Genomic DNA, 11,449 nt, shown 5'->3' with positions numbered 1-11,449 from the left:
ATTGAAATTAACTTCTGTTTTTTCATTTAGAAGAAAATTCACTTTTTATACCTACTAATGACTAAGCATTGAAAGCAAATATGCTTTTCTTCCAGAAAAAAACGGTGGTATGAATTTCCTTATCTACATTATTAGTGAACTTCTCTGAAAACATGATTAGATTAATTGGGCAAGTGTTACCTTTAATTAAACCAGTTATCTTTCTGTCATTAGCTCACTTGTTCAAGTGCTGAGCCATTTCTTTGAATACCTCACAATTTATTTATTGATTTACTAGTTGATAACTCATCCCAGTTTACTGTTATCTAGGTTTCTATACAAATCTTTCTTCTTCTGAAACTTAGGTTAACTATCATGTTATGGTCAGTGTAAGTATTCTTTTATTATCAGATGAGACGACCAATTTACAGATTTATTGCTGCTTCCCAGGGCATCTGAGTATTAACTTACTAATTTTTAACAATGCATTCTTTCATGAATGTGAGTGTCATTATGACAGTATTTATTTCTCATACCTAATTGTCCTTAAGTGGCTCGCTCGGCCATTTCAGAAAGCAGTTAAAAGTGAGTGACTCTGTTGCGGGTCTCAAGTTGTATTTTGGCCAGACTGGAAAAGAATGGCAGATTTCTTTTTGTAAATTACTTAATGATAGTTTCAAGGTCACAGAGTAAATTGCAAATTTATTTACTTATTCATTCAGCAGAAATCACCTTTGCTGACCTCTTTTTATTAGTTCATGAGACGTATGAGTCGCTAGTTGGGCCAACATTTACTTTCCACTTCTATTTTCCCTTGAGAAGCTGGTGATGAACAGTCTTCTTGAACTGCTGCAGTTAATTTTGTGTAGGTGCACTGACATTGCTGTCAGAGAGTGATTTTCAGGATTTTGCCACTGTGACACTGAAGAAATCAGAATGATGAGGAAACTGGAAGGGAACTTACAGGTGCTGGTGTTCTATGTAGGTACTATCCTTGTCCTGGGTGGTGGTGATCATGGGCTGATGAATTTCTGCTGTGCATCTGGATAGTACATTCTGCTTGTCACTGAACATTGGTAGTGGATGGAGTGAGTATTTATGGATTTGCCGCTAATCAAACAAACTGCTTTGACATTGGTGGCATCAAGCTTCTTGAGTATTGTTGGAGCTGCAGTCAATCAGGAAAGTGAAGAGCATTCGATCACACTCCAGACTTGTGCCTTGCAAATGGTAGACAGGCTTTGGGGTTTTAGCAAGTGAATTGCTTCTACAGGATTTCTACCTGTTGACTCTTTCTTGTAGTCATCATGTTTATATGGCTGATCCATTTCACTTCCTCAGATATTGATAGTGGGGGAATTCAGTCATGGTAATGCCATTGAATGTCAATGGTAATTAGATTCTGTCTTGTTAAAGATGGTCACAGATCGGAAATTATGTAATATAAATGTTACTTGCTATTTCTCAGCCCAAGCCTAGATATTGTCCAGGTCTTGTTGCATTTGGTCATTGAGGACATTGCTTCACTGAGGACTTGTGAATGGAGCTGAACTTTCAAGCTTATTATCGGTTGGAGGTCATTGATGAAGCAGCTGAAGATGTTTGAGTCGAGCACACAACTGTAAAGGGACTCTTGTAAATATATCTTGAAGCTGAGAAGACTGATCTCCAACAACTACAACACTGTTCCTTCCAACCTGCGTAGAGTTTTCCCTTACCTCCCAATTTTTCAAAGGGACACTGGTGTCATAATTGGTAAAATCTAGACTGATATAACTTGCAGTCAGTCTCAATTCATCACTTCTACTCCAATCAAAGCCTCTGACATGAGTTTTTGGCAAGCTAAAGGACCATTGATGTCTTATTGGAAGATAGTCACCAGCATCCAGCCATGGTGGCATGCCAAGATCAAACATGCTTTGGGTACAGTCAATGCCATTTCTAACGCCAGCAAAGTGCACCAAACTGCCAAGATCTGTCTTAGACGTGGTTTGTCACACCTACACAAGTTGTCTGGCATTTCCTCATATCCACAAGTATCTGGCATCAAAGGACATTGGGTAGGCATGTGTAGAAAATCTGCTTTCAAGGCCAAACTAAACCCTGGAACAAGACCCAGGTGACCAACAAGATGATATATCACAGCCAAGGTGGCTGCACAGAATGTAATCCAAACATATACAAACCCTCTGACAAAGTGAACAGCCAGAAAACTGAGAAACAACCTTTAGAATGACCAAACCTTTCATAAAGGAGAAAGTGACGCTGGAGACCAAAGTTGAAAAGTGTGGTGCTAGAAAAGCGCAGCAGGTCAGTCAGCATCTGAGGAGCAGACGCTTCGGGCATAAGGGCTTATGCCCGAAACATCTGCTCCTTAGATGCTGACTGACCTGCTGCGCTTTTCCAGCACCACACTTTCCAACCTTTCATAGAGTCAAGATTAGCATGGTGCTGGAAATGCACAGCAGATCAGGCAGCATTCCTGATGAAGGGCTTTTGCCCAAAAAATTGACTTTCCTGCTCCTCGGATGCTGCCTGACATGCTCGTGCATTTCCAACACCTTGACTCTAATCTCCAGTATCTGCAGTCCTCACTTTTGCCAAACCTTTCATAGAGTACATCTCACATATTGTCGATCTGAAGCTATGTGATCATCAACACTATGTGTCCTCTAAATGTAGCTAAATGCATCTGAAAGCCAGAATTGATGCAGAAATAAGGCCAACATTTTTACCTCTAAGTACCTTAAAATAAATGCATTCCAATAAGTGGCAATCTACAGTATAACCTGATGTTTCAAATCTTATAATAGATCATCAATTCTGTGTAGTGGTCCAATCGCACTGCAATGAAAATATGCAAGTTCAGCTGTCCTCACTGTATCATGACATGTGACCTAATGGTATAAAGTTCTAAGTCTCCACCTTCCTGAGCTCTGTCTGCTTGGAGGGTGACATTCTGAGGAAACATGGTACAGCACGCACAGCTGCTTGGTTTGAACCCAAACACACAAGTGCCTGTAATTGATGTGTACGTATGTAAATATCAGGAACTGTTAAGTTTATTGAATTCTTCAGTATTATGTGATCAATGTCTCATATTCATGTTATGGAAGCTAACATAAGTATCATAGCATAGTAGATGCAGAACATCAGCACATGTCATCACAACACTATATTGATATTTTCCTAATATGCTTGTTCAGAAATGTTATTACACACTTCAGGAGAGGTGGGACTGAACCCAGACCTCCTGATCCAGAGGTAGGGCCATTACCACTTAGGTATTTTTAATCAACCTGGCCATGGATGTTGTGACATATTTGTAGAGTAGGTTTGAACCCATGCTTCTTCACTGAGAGGGACACGACTTGCACCACAAGGGCCCTCACGTTGATCCTATTTATAATTTCATCAATTTATCCTTTCACCTCTGATCTAGGTTGCAAGCCAGTTAAAATGCTTTCATATTATCATATGTTTGGAACATAGAACTATACAGCACAGGAACGGATCCTCAAGTGCATCATGTTGTGCTGAGCATTACGCCAAGTTAAACTAATCCCTTCTGCGGGCTCTTGGACAACATCTCTCCGTTCCTTACATAATTCATGTGCTTATTTAAAAGCCCCTTAAACGTATCTGCTTCCAACATCACCCTGGCAGCATGTTCCATACACTGATCATTCTCCACGTAAAAAGAAACTTGTCCCTCATCTACTTTGAACTTTCCCCCTCTCACCTTAAATGCATTTCCCCTGTAATAAGGTGATATGGTGGCTCAGTGGTTAGCACTGCTACCTCACAGCACCAGGGACCCAGGTTCAATTCCACCATTGTCTGTGTTGAGTTTGCACTTTTGTCCAGTGTCTGCATGGATTTCCTCAAGATGCGCTAGTTTCCTTTCACAATCCAAAGATGTGCAGGTTAGGTGGGATGCTATAATTGTCAGCATGAACTTCATGGTCCAAATGGCCTGCTTTTATACCGCTGAGATTCTATGATTCACAAGCTATCCATTCTAGGGGGTTCTCTTTCCAGGCAATAATTAAATTTATGACAGCATGGTGGCTCAGTGGTTAGTACTGCTGCCTCACAGCACCATGGACCTGGGTTCGATTCCAGCCTCAGGTGACTCTGTGTGAAGTTTGCACATCCTCCACGTGTGTGCATGGGTTTCCTCCCACAGTCACAAAGATGTGCAGGTCAGGTGAATTGGCCATGATAAATTGTCCATAGTGTTAGGTGCATTAGTCAGAGGGAAATTGGTCTGGGTGGATTGCTGTTTGGAGGGTCGATGTGGACTTGTTGGGCCAAAGGGCCTGTTTCCATGATGTAGGGAATCTAATCTAGACATTTCAACTCTGGGAGAAAGATTCTGTCAACCCACTCTATGCTTCTCATTAATTTTGCAGATGTCTATCAAGTCTCCCCTTAGCTTCCATCGCTTCCAAGAAAACACCTTTAGTTTTTCTAGACTCTGGTTATAACTCATATCCTCTAATCCGGGTGCCAGGGTCAGGGATGTCTTAGATCGAGATTCTTAAGGGGGAGGGTGAACAGCCAGAAGTCATGGTACACATTGGTCCCAATGACATAGTTAGGAAATGGGATTAGGACCTGAAAAGTGAATATAGGAAGATTGGTTGGAAGCTAAAAGGCAGGACAAGTAGAGTAATAATCTCAAAACTCATTTGGCCAGGGGATGGGAGCAGGAGCTACAGATCTGAGGATGGAGTAGCTGGTGAACAGGTAATTAGTGAATGCAGAGAGTCAGTGAGGAAGGATAGTTCATTGAGCAAAGCAGTCCATGTGATAGGTTGAAGTGTGTATTTTACCACAAGAAATGCCAGGAATAAGGGTGATGAACTTAGAGCATGGTCTGTACATGGAACCACGATGTTGTGGCCATTACAGACACTTGATTACCACAGTAGGAGGAATGGTTGTTGGATGTTCTGGGTTTAGATGTTTCAAAAGGAATGGGACAAAAATAAAAGAGATGGGAGTGTGATTGCTAATCAGGGATAGCAGAACAGCTGCAGAAAGGAGGTTGTCAAGGAAGGTTTGTCCACAGGATCAGTGTGGATGGAAGTCAGAATTAAGAAAGGTACAGTCACTTTATTGGGAGTTTTCTATAGACTGTCCAATAGCAACAGAGACACAAAGGAGCAGATTGGGAAGCGGTTTTTGGAAAGGTGCAGAAGTAACAGTTGTTGTTGTGAGTGACTTTTAACTTTCCCAATATTGATTGAAACCTCCTTCGTGCAAATAGTTTGCATGGAACAGGCTTTGTCAGGTGTGTCCAGGAAGGATTCCTGACTTCATGAATAGGCTAACTAGAGGGGAGGCCATATTGGATTTGGTGCTTGGCAATGAACAACGTGAGGTGTCAGATCTCTTGCTGGGAGAGCATTTCGATTATAATGATCACAACTTCCTGACCTTTACTATAGTTATGGAAGGAAATAGGAGCAGACAGACGGGTGAGTATTTAATTGGGAAGAAAGGAAATTACAAGGCAATTAAGCAGGAACTATGGAGTTGGGACAGATATTCTCAGGGAAATGCATGACAAATGTGGAAGAATTTTAGAGATCACTTGCTGTGAGTGCTGGATAGGTTTGTCTCACTGAGGCAAGGAAAGGATGGTAGGGTGAAGGAGCCTTGCGTGACAATGGATGTGGGACATCTTGTCAAGAGGAAGAAGGAAGCTTAAGGTTGAGGAAACAAGGATCAGATAGGGCTCTAGAAGGTTACAAGATAGTGAGGAAGGATCTGAAGAAGACTTAGAAGAGCTAGAAGGGGGCATGAAAAAGCCTTGGTGGTTAGGATTAAGGAAAACCCCAAGGTATTCTACACTGATGTGAGGAACAAGATGAGGGTAAGGCTGATCAGGGATATTGTGCCAGAGGTTGGAGGAGGTAATGTATACTTTGCTTCTGTCGGAGAAATTTGTCCAATAGGTTAGAGATCACAAAACACAGCTCAAAGTGACATTGACAAAACAGTTTATTGCAAGCTATATTGCTGGAGGAGAAATTGACTCAGGCCGACACAGAACTGAATTTGCACAGATGGATCAGATGTCACCTCCCAGAGCTGAGGATAAGACCAGTTTTATAGTAATGCTGCACAATGACACTGATTAAGAAATGGGAAACTACAATGTTTCTGGAAATGGAGTAATTTAGTTGCAAGGATGCTAATTGGAAAACAGTTTATCGGATGAATGTCCTGTTCCTTCACACAATGCAACAGCAGGTCATAGAGAGCACAGGGGGCCTACACCTTCAACATATTGTCTAGCTATCACCATTGTTAACAGCTAACCCGAGAATGCAACTTTTAAAAAGGTTTTGTGATTTACACGTGAAAGAAGTGAAACTATCACTGTATTCTAACAGATGAAAGGCTTAACAGACAATCAATTTTTCAATATGTAATTTCAGTTACATCACACTGCAAATTTTTGCTATAAATTCTGTGTTACGATCAAGCCCTCCACAATCACCTGGTGAAGGAGCGTCGCTCCGAAAGCTAGTGTGCTTCCAATTAAACCTGTTGGACTATAACCTGGTGTTGTGCGATTTATAACTTTGCAACAATGACAGTATCATGGTTCCATTCATTTTAACAGGTAGGTGTTAAAGTTTTTTTCTGAAGTGGTGAGGTGCTTCCATTGTCCTGTTCCTGGAGCATGTCCTTGCTAGTGCCTGTCTGTCCTGATCTTTGTGTGGCTTTGGTATTGCTGGGTTGTGAAACTGCCCTTAGGGCTTTGAGATATCTGTCATGTCCATGGGAGCTTAAAGCGTATTCCATTGTCTGCCTGCTGTCTGACCCAGTTTGTGAGCTGCTCGGGAATACTTGGTGTCCTGGTACAATTTTGGCAATCTGCTTTTGTGGGCCTATCGTGGGTGAGCAAATCTTTTCCCACAATTCCCTCCTTTTTTTGTTTTGCTTAGGGGAGGGACGAGAAAAGGGCAATGTAGCCAGAGCCAGGGGGATTGTCAGGTGGGGCAGGGGGAGGGGGGGGGGGGCGCTCTGTACCGGAGAGGTAGCTCTCAGTGTCCGAATCTGGCCCAGCAGAGGCAATTCCAGGGGCAGAGGTGTTCTCCCAGTGGATTTGTGCTGAGTAGTGTGGGGGCAGAGGGTAACAGGATTGCACATAGGCGTGAGCAGCACAGTTGGATGGCCATGGCTAGCACTATAAGGCTGGTAATGATAGCAATGAGGGCTATCAGTCCTGTAGTAGGGCTGTGCCCCATGACCCCAGCCAGGAGGCTGCCCAGTCCCACAAATCCCAACAGGTATTCTGGTCATGCAGGTCAGAAGCTGCCTGCTGGATATGTCAGGCAAGGTCTGTGATGTTTTCACTGGGGTCAGAAATGTAAGTGCAGCAGTCAGCACCAATGATGGTGCATGTGCCCCCTTTGCAGCGAGCAGGTAGTCCAGGGCCATCCTGTTCTATAGAGCCACAGTTCGGATGGCAACAGCCTCCGCATTCAGCTGGGTGAATACACCTGCTGTGGAGTTTGCCACCTCCTCTAGTATGGCTGCGAATTTGTGGGCTTCTATTTGTAACCGTAGGGTTGCAGAGTGGGGTGACCTCAGGTAGAGAGCTGCTTCAGTGACAGCGAGGGCTCGTCTGCTGTGAGTCACGGGCTTTGGTAATATGGGGGGGGGGGGAGATGGGTGTGATACATGAATGGTACAGCGTACCTGCCATAGCAGCTCCCAGTCCAAGATAACAGCAACCAGGGGTAGGCTTTGCAGCCACAGATAAATAGGTGCTGTTGTAGGTCCTGAGATGGTGGCTCTGGGTCCCTGTCCAGACAGTGAGGAAGGTGAGGTTCTGGCTGGTCCTGTTGAGGACCTGCAAGTTTAAAATACTGCCTTCTGCAGCGGATCGACGTGCTGCGAGAGTGAGGAGCAGGGAGTCAGTGCACTGGCTCCCATCTGGATGGCTGTGTGCTTTTTAAACAGATGGATCCCGCAGGTGGCCTGTGTGTGTGACAGCAATGGTCAGGGCTGGGGGCTCATGGGAGAGGTTGTAGGTCAGGTAAAGCCACCCTTTAAAATTTGTCCAGCTGGTAACCCACTGACCTCCAGCAGGCGGGGGAGTCGTCCCCGTAGTTGGGCATGGCCAGTGTGGTAACTTCAGGGGATCAGTCTGGGTCTAGCCAACACAGAGATGTTTAAGGGGTTTGAGGCTAAGGGAATGTCCCCATGAGAGTGGATAGGGACCCAGTGCAGACCCAGCAGTGGGTCTGATTAAATCACTGGGCATACCCATGGGCCATTTTGAGGAAGGTGTTGGCTTGTAAGTCACGGTGGGTTATGAAACGTGCTGCCCCTTGTCCCTTTTTTACCAGCAAGCCACAGTGTGTTGGTCAGACAGATCAGGCCGAGGGTGCTGATGGTGAAGGCTGTCATGAGCAGTTGGATCCATCCTCAGTGGTTGGAGTGGTGTCTTCCTCAGTGTGGTCCCTGTTCATTGGTTGTGGAGCCTTCTTGCAGAGGGTGGCATGAGCCCATTTGGGCCGTCCTTCCAGTTTTACAGCAGTCCGCTTCGTCATTAGGATCAGGTATGGGCCTTTCCACCTAGGGGAGAGAGAATCTTTTTCTAGTGATTTAATCATGACATAGTCCCTGGGTCGGAACGGATGAATGGGCACTGATTGGGGTGTGGGCAACGCAGCCTTGACCTGGTAGTATGTAGCACTAATGCTCCTGCTGGTGGAACTAGGATAGCCTGCTATAGGGAGTCAATCACTGATTTGATGCCTGCTACTGCTGCCCGGGGACAGTGGGTATTGTCGTATAGATGGCAGGATGGCTCCTTGTTTCAGTGTAACAAGGTGTGGTTGGGCAGACTTCACCTGGCCTGTGTGGTTGAGGTGTTGTGCCCATAGGGAGGTCAGGAAGTCTGCTAACAATAGGGAGGAGGGGGCAGTGTCTGAGGCTACCTTGGTGAATGTGGCCTGGAGTGTTGCAGGAGCGCAGCGCACACAGAACATCTTCTGCTCAAGTTGGGCAATCTCTACTAGAAGGGTGGGTTTTGACCAAGGGATGTGAAGTGGAGGGGGCGCCCCCTTTAGGTGCACCATCATGTGTCCTAAATCCTGAGGCACCCCTGGGCTCTTAACAATATGGGGAATGCATGGAACAGCCGACGGGCTGCTACAGAACAGGTTGCTTGTCAAGCTGTACCTCCGGTGCCACTCCCTGTGGTCCCACAAAGTACAGGCCAGTGAGGGCTAGCAGGGAAGGAAGGGTGAGATGGGGGTCTGGGAGTGCAGCATGTGTAGATGTCCGTTCCTGTGGACCAGGAGCTGCAGTGAAACTGACACACAAAGCATCCTGTCAGTATCATCCAGCAGAGGAAAGATCAAGTGGGGGGATGAGGAGGCTGTTGATAACAGGGAAAGGAGGAGGTCAAGAAGAGTGTGGGTAGGGGTGGTGGGACAGGACCAGGCGTGGTAGGGGTCTCTGCAGTCGGGGTTTTATTGCTGCAGTCTTTAACTTTAGGGGGCTGGTGGCGTTTGGCAATGTCACAAAACTTTGCAAGACATTGCAACATGTAGACAGTGTCCCATGAGGAATCCCCATGCCCCACTGTAATGGCTGTGGTCCAGTAATCAATTTTATCAATTTTGAAGGACCCCCTCCCCATATGACCAATTCCCATGGGACCAGGTGTAAAGGTCTCTTGTGAAGAGGGTAACGTAACGGCTGTCCCCTGTGTCTTTTAGCACGGTGTCTGCCAGTGACCCAGGTGTGAGAAGAGCATCTCTTACCTTGTTCTTGCAGTCAACTTATTTACCATGCCTTTTCTGGGTACTCTTGGTCATTTTTGGCCCCGGGCCATTCTCACCATGTGGTAGGGGTTGCCCAGTTCCCACAGCTGGCATCTCCCAGCAGACGGTGGATGTCCGTGCCCCTATGGTATCCTGGACGTCTTGGGATGATTTCTAAGTGCTGTATTAGATTTCGAGAGGGGCGGGGGGTAGGAAAGATAGAGAGCTAACAGAACACAGGCAGTGAGTGATCGACAGGTTAGGCAATAAAAGTTACTCAAGCGTGTAATCGCCGACCACAAACTAAACAAACACTTCAGCTCTGAACAAACACAGCCAGATGGGACACTTGTAATTGACAAAGCAGCACTCAGTAAGCACAGAACAAGCAGACACACCCAAAACAAACCACAGGACAGGACAGGACAGGACAACACAGCTGGGCCCGAGTCAATGTTGTTCGAGCTGGATGTATCAGTAGTAAAGCGAGAATTTGATGAGCGGTCCCTCCTGTATTGTGGAGAAAGTGAGGACTGCAGATGCTGGAGATCAGAGCTGAAAATGTGTTGCTGAAAAAGCGCAGCAGGTCAGGCAGCATCCAAGGAGCAGGAGATTCGACGTTTCGGGTATAAGCCCTTCTTCAGGATTCCTGAAGAAGGGCTTATGCCCGAAACGTCAAATCTCCTGTTCCTTGGATGCTGCCTGACCTGCTGCGCTTTTCCAGCAACACATTTTCACCTCCTGTACTGTGCCTAACTTTCTCCTGGCTAGAACAGGTTGGTGGCAGCAGTTCTGACTCAAGGTGAACCACGCTTGGTCTAAATTAAGGTTTTTGTAAAATTTCAGGTAATTAATTTAGCACAGGTGATGACTTCCACAAGCCTAGACAACGCTGTTTAGAACCGAATTACCGGCTGCTAGTTAACTCACTTTCCCACCAGACCACCTCCTCAGGCCCAGTTGTGGCAGCTTAAAAATCAGTCAACAATTAGGAGCCAAGTGCTCACCTCCACAGGCCAGAGTCATTAAGCAGCAGCCAGCTGCCAATTAGTTATACTTGAAAATTAATTTAGCTGCTTACCAGACTACCTCCTCAGGCCAAGTTCTGGCAGCAATTTAGAAGCCAAGTGCCCACCTCCCCAGGTCAGGGTATTACATAATTTCCGAATTAGATTAGATTAGATTAGATTACCTACAGTGTGGAAACAGGCCCTTCGGCCCAACAAGTCCACACCGACCCGCCGAAGCGCAACCCACCCATACCCCTACATTTGCCCCTTACCTAACACTACGGGCAATTTAGCATGGCCAATTCACCTGACCCGCACATCTTTGGACTGTGGGAAGAAACCGGAGCACCCGGAGGAAACCCACGCAGACACGGGGAGAACGTGCAAACTCCACACAGACAGTCGCCTGAGTCGGGAATTGAACCTGGGTCTCAGGCGCTGTGAGGCAGCAGTGCTAACCACTGGTGAAGCCAATTCGCCACAGATTGGAATTGTGGCCACCCTCCGCAGTCATCCAGCCTTTCTCTGGTCTGACCTGCTGGACAGGGCTGACTGCCAAGTACCAATTGGGTTAAATTTAAAAGGTATGGTTCGCTTACCCTGTTGAGACAAAAAAAAGGGCCTACCGACTAACGCCAAACTGTCGGAGAAATTTGCCCA

The sequence above is a fragment of the Hemiscyllium ocellatum genome, chromosome 29 (genome assembly GCF_020745735.1).
Source record: "Hemiscyllium ocellatum isolate sHemOce1 chromosome 29, sHemOce1.pat.X.cur, whole genome shotgun sequence".
NCBI lineage: Eukaryota > Metazoa > Chordata > Chondrichthyes > Orectolobiformes > Hemiscylliidae > Hemiscyllium > Hemiscyllium ocellatum.
The sequence above is the reverse complement of the archived record's forward strand: the minus strand, read 5'-3'. Positions refer to the sequence as shown.